Source organism: Perca flavescens, chromosome 1, assembly GCF_004354835.1.
Source record: "Perca flavescens isolate YP-PL-M2 chromosome 1, PFLA_1.0, whole genome shotgun sequence".
Lineage (NCBI taxonomy): Eukaryota > Metazoa > Chordata > Actinopteri > Perciformes > Percidae > Perca > Perca flavescens.
In genome coordinates this window covers 16,768,825-16,780,510 of record NC_041331.1, presented here as the reverse complement: position 1 = coordinate 16,780,510, position 11,686 = coordinate 16,768,825, and the positions used below count along the sequence as shown (strand labels likewise).

The following is an 11,686-nucleotide window of genomic DNA, read 5'->3' as shown; positions in this document are numbered from 1 at the left end:
CTTGTCCCGCCGTGGCTTGTTTATTTTTTGCCAGCTGTGGAGCTGGGGCTGGAGCATTTATACACATGTAGCGATATAACGATTCCACATAGCATAGGCTGCACTCATGTTCTCACTTCCATCTCCTCTGGCAGCCTCCTCTCTTTGAATCCTCAGAGCGCATTAAGGAATTGGGACGTCCTTCACGATGGCAAATCTCAATCGATTTCCGGGTCAAGTGATCGAGGAGTCGAGGAGAGATATTGGGATGAACCCTTAGTGTTCAACTGTGCAGGCTTTTCAGTCTGGCTGCATTGATACTTTTAATAATGAACTTCCAGCTCAGTGACCAATTTTGTTCAATCAATTGTTAATATTATATAATAATCATATTATTGTGTGTAGTAAAATAATGGGGAGACATAAACATCGTTATTAAAAGCAGTAGATGGGAATCGGAAGTGTAGGATTCATTTGTAAGGATTTGTGTCAGCGGCCGGAGTCAGCCTCCATGCAGTGGAGGGCGTTTGATAATAAACATGACATATTTACTGGCAAGTAATAATATAAATAGTTGATCTACAAGCATGAGGTTTGCTTTCCAGTATGAGGACTGCTGCTTTTACTTCATTCAGTGTAATAATGGTGTTGAGAAGCATTGCTGTATGTATGGATAAACAGATAGTGTAGCTTAATGAGATGCTATTGGACTTTCTCTTAAAGGTAGTATGTACTTAATATAATGTCTGAGTAACATGTAATGGTTTAAAAGTTAAAAAAAAGTATAACAGGACCTAAAACGTATTGTTTATTTATGTGCCAATATTTGTAAATATAAATGATTTTAAAATGAAATTGAGTCAGTTATAGAATGTATTACAAGTTATATTCACATTCATTGTGTTTTAGTTTTTGTAGAGTTGATCTTTTTTCTTGTTAATTTACCTGCAACAGGTTTAAAAGAGATTAATTTTTTTTTTTTATTTCGAAAGAAGAAAAAAAAAGTTCTTCAAAATGATTAAATAAAAATGGAAACATAAGGGTTTATGTAGCTCATGGAAACATGGAACCTTCTTGCATCGTTGTTGACGTACCCAAGGACGACCATGGAGTCAGTCCAGAAGAATTCTTGGGCCTCTGCTATATCCAACTCCTTTCTGAGCAGATCGCTTGTACGCACAGCAACAACAGCTGCTGAAAGCTCAAGTCTTGGAATTGTTGTGTGGAATTGTTTTGTCGGAGCCACTCTGGCTTTGCCCATCACCAAAGCACAGTGAGTTTGTCCTGATGCCCCGATCACTCTCAGGTAGCTGCACTCTCCCTATCCTGTGATGCTAGCATCCGAGAAGTGATGGAGTTCATATTTCCGGTCTTCTGGAAAACTTGCTGGAAGGTAACATCTGTCTATCTTGAGATCACCTAGGTTCTTTAGGTCCAAGAGCCAGGATTCCCATTGTGGTCGAAGATCATCCGATAGTGGTTCATCCCATCCAACCTTGTCCCGGCACATTTGCTGAAGCATTTGCTTTCCGACTAGAACGAACAGTGCTACAAAGCCAAGAGGGTCATAGATAGATGCAACTGTCGATAACACTCCTCTTCTAGAGAACGGTTGTTCACTCACCACTATTCTGAATCTGAACTGATCTGAGGCAATGCACCAGTTAACCCCTAGGGCTCTCTCCATTTGGTACTCACCCAAGGCTAGGTCTTGATTCATTGCTGTTTGAGCACACTCTTCTTTGGGGATTGACGCTAGCACCTCCTGACTGTTAGAGACAAACTTGTGGATGCGTAGCTTGCCATCGCTACAAAGCTGTCTTGCTTCACTGACTAGCTGCTTTGCTTCTTCTTCTGTTGACACACTTGTCAGCCCATCATCCACATAGAAGTTTCTTTCAATGAAGCGGATGGATGCTTCACTGAAACGACCTTGCCCTTGTGCAGCAATGTGTTTTAGGCCGTAGTTTGCACAGCCGGGTGACAAGGCTGCACCAAACAAGTGCACTTTCATTCGAAAGACAGATGGTTCAGAGTGGTAGTCCCCATTCTCCCACCAGAGGAACCTTAGATAGTCTTGGTCTTCTGCTCTTACGTGAAATTGATGAAACATGCGTTCTATGTCGCACATTATTGCTACTGGACCCTTGCAGAAACGACAGAGAACACCTACCAACGTGTTGGTCAGCTCTGGCCCAGTAAGCAGATGATCGTTCAATGACACGCCTTGAAACATCGCTGAGCAGTCAAACACGACGCGTATCTTTTTACGGTTTTTGTGGGTGATACACCCCGTGATGAGGGATGTACCAAGCAGGGCTCTTGTTGATTTCCTCTTCAGGGACTTTCTCAGCATCTCCACGCATCATGGTTTCATTCATGAAGATTAAGTAGTCCCTGTGGTACTGTTTGTCTTTCTCAAATCTCTTACTCAGACACTTAAGGCGATGAACAGCACATTTCCTGTTGTCTGGAAGACTTGGCCTGTCTACTTTAAATGGCAAAGGCATTTCACAGTGACCGTCAGGCTTAATCTTGATTCCCTCCTCCATTATTGAAATGAAGCAAAAATCTTCTTGTGAGAAGTGAGAATCCTCCACGCTTCTTTCATTAAAGTCTGACTCCAATATCTTCATGACATTTGGCGGAGTGATTAACTCCTTGACTTGTGTTCGACAAATGTATCAGACTTCACTTGTCAGATTGGCAGGCGACGGAAGGCATGGCATTACTTGTCTGACAATAGTTCTGTGGCTGCTTCCAATTACATCCCCGTAGTCGACACAGGAACTACCAGATCCAATGATACTCCAGCCGAGGTCTGTTTTTTGAGCAAAAGGCTCCTCATCTTTGCCTGATACAACTTCTCTGGGTAACAGGGCTTGAGAACAATTGTAGCCTATAAGCAGGCCAACGTCACAGTCAATTAGAGGAGCAATCTCTTCGGCTAGGTGCTCTAGATGAGGCCATGCTCTTGCTGTCTTGGGTGTAGGAATGTGACTTACATTGGCAGGAATGAAGTCTCTTGAATAGGTTACTGGAAGAGCGATTTTCTTCGCTGAATAAAAGCCTCTGATCTGCAACCCAGTTAATTTCTGACTTGGAATGACTGTACTTCTTGATGACAATGTTGAGAGTTTAAGTTGCACTGTCTCCTTCTGTGTGTCCAGAGCATCTGCCTTCTCTTTCAGGATAAAGGTGGTGTCACTTTGGTTATCCAGTAAAGCATATACGAGAACTTAATGCTCTGGGTTACTTTTTGTTGACAACCACACTGGAATAACGGTGGACGTGTAGGTTCCATTCATGTTTTGCACCACACGGTTAGAGGTGGCTTCTTCAGAAGCTTCATTTGATTGCTTAGAATCCGTCCTTTCCTTCCCTTTGGCTTGGTTCCAACTCTCCTTTCTCTCGTCATCTCCGTGAACTTTCTATCGTCCTTGACACGGTCTTCATGCAGACAGGTTGGGTGCTTCTTTTTACATGTCTCGCAAACACTCCTCCTTTCACAGTTCTTAGAATGGTGTCCTGTCTTCAAGCATCCAAAACACAGTCCTTTAGTTTGCACAAACTTGACCCTTTCTGAGATTGACTTTTCTTTGAACTTTCAACATGTTTGAATGCCATGGTGCAACTTCTCACAAAAGACATGTTTTAGGGTCTGGGTTTTCTTCTGAGCTGCTTGCCAACACCTTTGCACCAACATTTCGAGGCTTTGGTGTCTTAACCTTTTCACTATCACCAGACTTCAGAGCATGAAGAGATGTCACAGGGTTGCACGCTATCTTGGCTTCTCTTGCAACAAACTGAACAAATTTGCTGAAGCTTGGAAATTCATGTGTTGATTCCTCCACCGCAAGGACCTTTCTATTCCATCTGGCTGTTAACCAATCAGGAAGCTTGTTGAGCATTCTTTGGTTTTCACCACAGTCATTTAGGACTGCGAGACTCTTGATTTGAGACATTGCTGCTTCACAGCTTTGCAGAAAATCTGTGAATTCTCTTAGTTCAATGCTGTCCTTGGGTCCTATTTTTGGCTATGAAGTTATCTTATCCCTGAAGGCCTTGGCAATCACAAAGGGGCTTCCGTACCTTTCTTCCAGGATGTCCAATGCTGAATAGTAGGCTGCATCCGTGCCTAGCAGGAAGTAACCTTCAATAGCTTTCTTTGCAGGTCCTCCAACATACTTGCGGAGGTAGTAGACCTTCTCATTCACTGGAATATTCTTCCTGCCGATCAATGTCTCAAAGGACGTTTTCCAGTCTTTGTACCTTAGTGGGTCTCCATTGAAAACAGAAGGCTCTGGTATTGGGAGATGGCTTGCAATTGATCGACTCTGTTATTGCTTTGGCCAGTGCTGTAGTGCTATCTTCTTGATGAGCAACGACAGCAGGTTGCACACTTTCAACAGTCTCTGTCACCATAGCAGGTTGTACATGTGTGGTGTTTTGTGGTGTTGCCACATGATGCACAGAAAGACTTCTTTGGGTAATTTTAGCTTCGGTTTTCACATGCATACTGCTATGGAGCAACTCTGATATCTCTTCGTCCGAACCCAGTTCCTGTTCGTAGACTTGTAAACGTGCTTTTGCAGCATTCATTTTCTTAAGTGTCTCTAAGCGCTCTAACTGCCTGCGCTTCTCTTCCAATGCATTTTTTCTTGCAGAATTTTCTTCTTCTTGCAGTGCAAGCCTCTTTCTGTTCTCAACTTCAAGGTTCCCAAGCTCTTGTTCCTTAAGTTCCATGTCCTCTAAGACCTTTAATGTGGCTTGAGTTGCAGCTAGCTCTGCTGCAGCTTCCAGCTTCTTTGTAGAGGTCAGGCTTGATTGCTTTGAACTGATGCTTGCAGACTTTGAACTTCGTGAAAATACACTAGACCTTTTGGAGGTTGCACATGTAAGCACCAAGCCAGTCTCAGTCCAGTATGCTCGTTCCTTGGGAGTATCTGGTACCTTTTCTCTTAATTCAAGAGAATCCTCTGCATGTTCCAAGAGCTTTCCTGAGACAGCATCACACGTGTCTACTCGGCGGTGCATCTTGCCATCCGGAGTAGTGTGTTGGCGTAAATCTTGGTAAGCTTGTTTTACACTTATTGAAGCGTTACTGATCTTGGTCATGTAGTTTTGCAGGATCTCAGTGGAGAATGTTCCATCAATTGCTTTCCTAGTCTCTTTAGCAAGAACTTTCCATTTGTCATAAGAGGTTGTAAAGCGATGTTCAAGCCTTTTAGTCTGGCTGTCATACAGTTCTTGACCCTTTTCAGTAAGCTCTCGGGCTCTTTGGCTTCTTATTAGACTTTCCTCTACAGCAGCTTGGGTTTCTACAGCTACCTCAGTCTCTTTTGATGGGTTTGCAAATGCATCTATATCAAGGTCTTTAAACTGCTGCTGTAAACCTGTTGCTCCATTGTTAGCGTCTAAGTCCCTTTCATTTGTCTCATACTCCGACATTTTCAATATTTTTGAACTGGCCCTTTAACACCCTTTTGTTTAATAGCTCAAACTTAAAATGAGTTAAATGAGGTAAGTGACAAACCTAGCTTAATGTTACCAGTTAGCTTTGTTTACATTGCAATAATGTACCTTACTTTACCTTTAGATTTAACCAAATATGATTTTACAGTGTACTCTGCTAGAAACACTTTCCACAATGCAAGTTAACTTATTTCACTTACAACAGAATAAACACTTCTCTTTAACACCAAATAATACCAAAAAATTGGAAATTGTATGATGGTCCCTTTAGATGAGTATTTACCCTTCAAATAGCTTAGCAGTAAATAACTTGGTGAACTGAGCAATATTTCAACATGTAAACACGTACATCACAAATTAACATTGAACTTTTAGCACTTATAGAGCCCCTTTAAGCAGTTGAAGGCTTTCCACTTCTTAATATTTAACTTGTTTTAAATATTCAACTTCTTGTAGGTTTAACCATGCAATGCTCCCTGGTTCTGCTTGCCTCTTAATGTTAACAGTGTATGCACAGTCTTATCTTTTGATGCTCGAATTCAATGAAAAACGGGCTTGCAGCTCCGTCGACGGACGGCAGGCGTGGATCATCATCTTTCCACGTCTTCACCTCGTGTCGAGCAGGCTGAGTTCTCACTGTAGCTCCCTCCAGTTAACAGACACGGACACAAGGCGTTCTTGTCTACGGGCATTTATTAGTTGAATTACGTCATCGTCGATGCCATCAAACATGCCGTGAGAACTAAATAAAAACATAAAAATCACATAAGTAACAGAAATAAGAATATTCTCACAGAGAATAGCACATGAATAATAAACAACACAACGTTAGATTGACTGTTAATAAAACGCCACACAGTTATGCTTTTACATTGATAATTACACATTAAAAGAACTATGCATACCTCATTGGCCGCGTTAACTCCAGGGGAGTGAAAACACAGGTTACAAGGCAACTTCTCTCTCGTGTGTCTCGTTGAACTTACAAATACAATGACATTACCAATTAATTTAACGAGCCGCAGTTGGATCGGCATGTGCTTGTCAGTACCCGATCCGTTCCAACTGCACAATCCGTTCTGCGCATGCGCAAGATGTTTGCGCATGCACTGTGGTACGATGATTTACGACACTACCCGATCTGTTCCCACACTAGCCTCCACCGGGAAGCTAACGTTAGTTTAGCTAATAGCTCATTCACGTTAGTTTAGCTAATAGCTAATTCGGGCGGACCGCTAGGTGATTATAGCAGTTTGCCGTTAGCCTCCACTGGGAAGCTAACATTACTTTAGCTAACAGTTCATTTGGCTAACCGCTAGCTGATTGTAGCGGTCTGCCATCCGTCAGCCTCCACAGTTAAGCTAACGTTAGTTTAGCTAACAGCTAATTCGGCTAACCGCTAGCTGAGACAGCATGCAAACTTTTAAAAGACCCTCAAAATAAAACTTCAAAACAAACGTTAACATATATAACAGCTGTTACGTCAGTTCTGCTTTACTTGTGCTCATTTAAAATACAATCACTCAATATTTGTCTTTATTGTTACTGTAAAGTCTTAATTTTGCTGTAGCCTGCTTTTCCCATTATGTTTGACTTAACGTTATTTTAGACTGAATCTAGCTCTCCGTTCTGCCTGCACGATCCGTTCTGCGCATGCGTTTTTTGTCGGCTAGCAGTTAGCCGAATTAGCTGTTAGCTAAACTAACGTTAGCTTGGGTGGAGTCTAGCGTGAAACAGATCGGGCAGGTCGTAAAACGGTATTATCATCTGCGCATGCGTGAACATCTTGCGCATGCGCAGAACGGATTGTGCAGGTGGAACGGATCGGGTACTGACCAAGGGGGTAAGCTTCGCTTCAGAATGCAAACCTCCGATGGCGCCATTTTGTTGCTACGAAGCGATCACCTCTTGTTAGCATTACACTGACCGCAATTTTTTTTTTACGTCACTTTACTGCGAATAACTTTACATCTGAAGCGTTTAAAGACTCTATTTGTCCATTGTTTATTTATAAAGAAACACGACAATGTATAAAAGGCTCCATTACCTTGTACCTCACGTTATAGCTCCGTAGCAGACGTTTTTGTAAAAATAAGCTAACAATTGTGTCATAACCAAGTGACTTACTGTTGCACAGTAGAGGAATTAACGTACAGTACAGGAGAAGCTTGCAGGCAGTTTCGACTTACATTAGCTGTTTAGGTTTAATTACTAATGTTAACTAGCATGTTAGTTAGCAATAATTAGCCTGTGCTTATGTTATCTCCTTACATATACCTACACTCTCCCTCTCTGTAAGATTGGAAGTGATTGAGATTTCTCTTGTCACAGTGTAAGAAATAAAAATAATCAGTCAAGCTGGCTATGCTTTATGAGGATACAAATCATAGTTGAATTATAGTTGTGTGTTTAGTGGAAGAGCACTGTGACAGCTTAGTCATGCAAAATGAGAAAAGGGTACTGTTGTACAGTTGTACAGCAGCACTGTATGACGGTGGTCAGAAAGCAACAAGAGTGCAGCAACAAAGTTAATATCAGTTTGATATCAGTTTGACCATGAGAATAAGTTACTCCTCAACCTGTGACAGGCAACAGCGGCGCATTGTTCTTTCTGACCATCAGCATAGCTAAAGTCTGCCTAACAGCTGATGAAGAGGGCGTGTGCCAGAAGACTGGGACCAGTCTGTGCACCAACCAGGGGACGCTAAGTCTAAACCACGGTACTCCTCCAACTTTTAATAAACAAATCAAAATGCTCTTAGAGACTGATATATGAATTCATGTATAAGCCAGAAAATTCCGTCTGATGAGAGAGAAGCCTGTGTGCCTGCTCAACTCGGACCCGTGTACACGTTTATGCTCTTATGATTTTACTTAAATAAATACTTGTTAAACTTTTAAATCCTCTTCTTGCCTACTTAGTGGATTTTGAAACACGACAACAGCTACCAGAAGACTTACAACTTTCAGACACGTTGCTCACGTCACATTTACGTTGTCTGTCAGTTGGAGGCTGCGCAGTAAAGCAAGTGATCACCGGAAAAGTGCTTCTAATAGCCTTTGCTGGTCTCCGTCCAGAGCAACGGGGTCTATTGGTCCATTGTATATATGTCAATGGTACTGACAGTGCTGCATGCTCCGATGCTGGTGTACCGTCAATAAACGTCTGAACAAACCGAACCTCAGAACAATAGTTCCGCTATATAAGCCTACATAAAAACAGGTCAGCTTGTACACATATTTCAAAATAAAAGAAATGCAGAGAAATAAATATATTTATTTATTTATCAAATTAAAACTATTCCTTTTATGAGACTTAAATTATGCAACTGTCTCTGCTGGCAGCTACAGTTTATCTCTCAAATGTGTTTTTTTTCCCCCTTTATATTTTCATTAATATCCTCTTCCTGTTTGAGACACAATCTATTATTGTTATACAGCACTCTTTCTACCAAAACTATCAAAACTGGAGAATTTTACAAGACAACTTAATAACGTCCCTTAAATTGTACAATTACAATCTATCCAAAGAAATCTTCCTTTTGCTGGCATTATCTATTCAAATGTCCCTACCACCTGTGATTAAGAGCCATACCCTTCTTCACAGCGCCTTGTCAGCGCTGGAGAAACGTCTGGCTGCACCCATTATCATTCTGGTAATGGGGAAAAAAACGCTCTGGGTTGGTTATATTTCTTTAAAGCAATCACACATCTTGGGCGCTAAGCCCAGGGTGCAGCAATGGTGCTCTTGCAAAATACTGCAAGGCAGCTTTATTTATATAGCACATTTCAGCAACTGGGCAATTCAAAGTGCTTTACATAAAACATGAAAGAGCAGTTAGAACACAATTAAAAACAATTTAAAAGACAAGAATACATTTTACAGTGCAGTATAAGAATTTAAAGAACTGAGAGATAAAATACGCAAATAAAGAGCAGTTAAAACATTTAAACATTACCCATGATTGACAAAAACTTTATAGTATACTATTTCTTTTTCGATGCGATCGTCACCACAAAGCTTATTTCTTTTTTCGGCAAACCTTGCAAAACCCGGTACAGCCCTGCAGACAAAAATATTTTAATAGTCAAGAACTTGTTCTTAAACTATTTTATTTCTTCTGCAGTCTGTCTCTAAATAGTCCAGAGCCTCTTTCAAATGTCATAAACTATTTTTGTAAGGTGTCCAGAGCTGCTTTAAAATGTCAGACTATTTTTTTTACAAATAGTCCAAAGCCGTTTTAAAGTGTCATAGGATAAAGTCCAGAGCCGTTTTTAAAGTGTCAGAGTATTTTTATTTCTTTTTAGGCCTTCTGCCTAAATTAGTTAGTTACTTCGACTAACTTTTGACCATCCCAATGTCTGTCTTTTCCGTCAATCTATTGTCCTGTCAGCATCTGAGAAATAATAAATATGTCTGTGTCTGTAAGAGGATAAAAATTATAAGAATTTAAAGAAAGAGCAGTTAAACAGTTAAAAGATATTTAAAGAAAGGCAACATCAAAAAGATAGGTCTTCAGCCTTGATTTAAAAGAACTGAGAGTTGCAGCAGACCTGCAGGTTTCTGGGAGTTTGTTCCAGATATGCGGAGCATAAAAACTGAACGCTGCTTCCCCCTGTTTAGTTCTGACTCTGGGGACAACAAGTAGACCTGTCCCAGACGACCTGAGAGGTCTGGGTCGTTCATAGTGTAGTAGCAGATCAGAAATGTATTTTTGCCCTAAACCGTTTAGTGATTTATAAACCAGCAAAAGTATTTTGAAATTCAATTCAATTTTATTTATAGTATCAAATCATAACATAGGTTATCTCGAGACCCTTTACTGATAGAGTAGGTCTAGACCACACTCTATAATTTACAAAGCCCCAACAATTGCAGGGCACCGCTGAGCTCAGCAGGGAGTGCAGCAGGACCACGGCGACAGCTGCAACCAGGATCTTGGTGCCAACGTTCTCCAAGGAAATACGCTGGGGGAAAAAACATAAGGACTCCGGGGAGTAAACTCCCCAGAAGCTAGGATTTCTGGGACGGGATACACACAAATAGTAATAGTAATAGAAAGGGAGAGGAGAGAGCAGCTCAGTGTGTCAAAGGAAGGAAGTCCCCCGGCAGTCTAGAACTATTACAGCGTAACTATAACAGCGAGACAGGTCATAAGGAGAGGTAGCTTTTTCGGGCTTAGAACTCTCCCCCTGCCGGATCGGGCTTGGCTGGCCTGCCTCCCTCTACTTTGTTATGTATTATTAATCTAACAATTATGAAGAGAAGCAGGTGGGCCAGTTAGGTGAACACTGCAACTCCTCACTCCCTAACTATAAGCTTTATCAAATAGAAGAGTTTTAAGTTCATTCTTGAAAGCAATTACAGTTTCTGCCCCCCGAACCCAGATTGGGAGCTGGTTCCATAGGAGTGGAGCCTGATAACTGAAGGCTCTTGCTCCCATTGTACTTTTAGAGACTCTAGGTACCACCAGTAACTCTGCATTCTGGGAGCGCAGTGCTCTAGTGGGACAATAGGGTATTAGGAGCTCTTCTAGATATGATGGTGCTAGACCACTTAGAACTTTGTAGGTCAAGAGAAGGATTTTAAACTGAATCCTGGATTCAACAGGAAGCCAGTGCAGAGAAGCTAATACAGGAGAAATATGATCTCTTTTCTTAGTTCTTGTGAGAACACGCACTGCAGCATTCTGGATCAGCTGGAGAGTCTTAAGGGACTTATTTGAGCAACCTGAAATTAGGGAATTATAATAGTCCAGCCTGGACGTAACAAATGCATGGACTAGTTTTTCAGCGTCGTTTTGAGACAGGGTACTCCTAATTTTGGCAATGTTACGAAGATGAAAAAAGGCTGTTCTTTAGGTTTGTTTTAGATTGGCATTAAAGGATATATCCTGATCAAAAATAACTCCTACATTTCTGACAGTAGTGCTGGAGGCCAGGGCAATACCATCCAGAGCAGCTATGTCTTTAGATAATGAGGTTCTGAGGTGTTTAGGTCCCAGTACAATAACTTCAGTTTTGTTAGGGTTTAACATCAGAAAATTAGAGGTCATCCAGGATTTTATATCTTTAATGCACGCTTGAAATTTAGCTAGCTGACTGGTTTCGTCTGGTTTGATTTACAAGTATAATTGGGTGTCATCCGCATAACAGTGAAAGTTAATTGAATGTTTCCTAATAATATTGCCTAGAGGAAGCATATATAAGGAGAATAGAATTGGTCCAAGCA

The 11,686-nt window shown here is 41.2% G+C and overlaps 1 long non-coding RNA gene across 1 annotated transcript; it reads right to left on the bottom strand.

Annotated features, from left to right (window-relative positions):
• Window positions 1-6,129: 6,129 nt before the first annotated feature.
• On the bottom strand, window positions 6,130-6,528 carry LOC114553995 (uncharacterized). Its single transcript, XR_003692379.1, has 2 exons — window positions 6,360-6,528; window positions 6,130-6,196 (listed from the first exon to the last, which is right to left on the bottom strand). It is a non-coding gene; the product is annotated as an uncharacterized LOC114553995 (long non-coding RNA).
• Window positions 6,529-11,686: the final 5,158 nt, after the last annotated feature.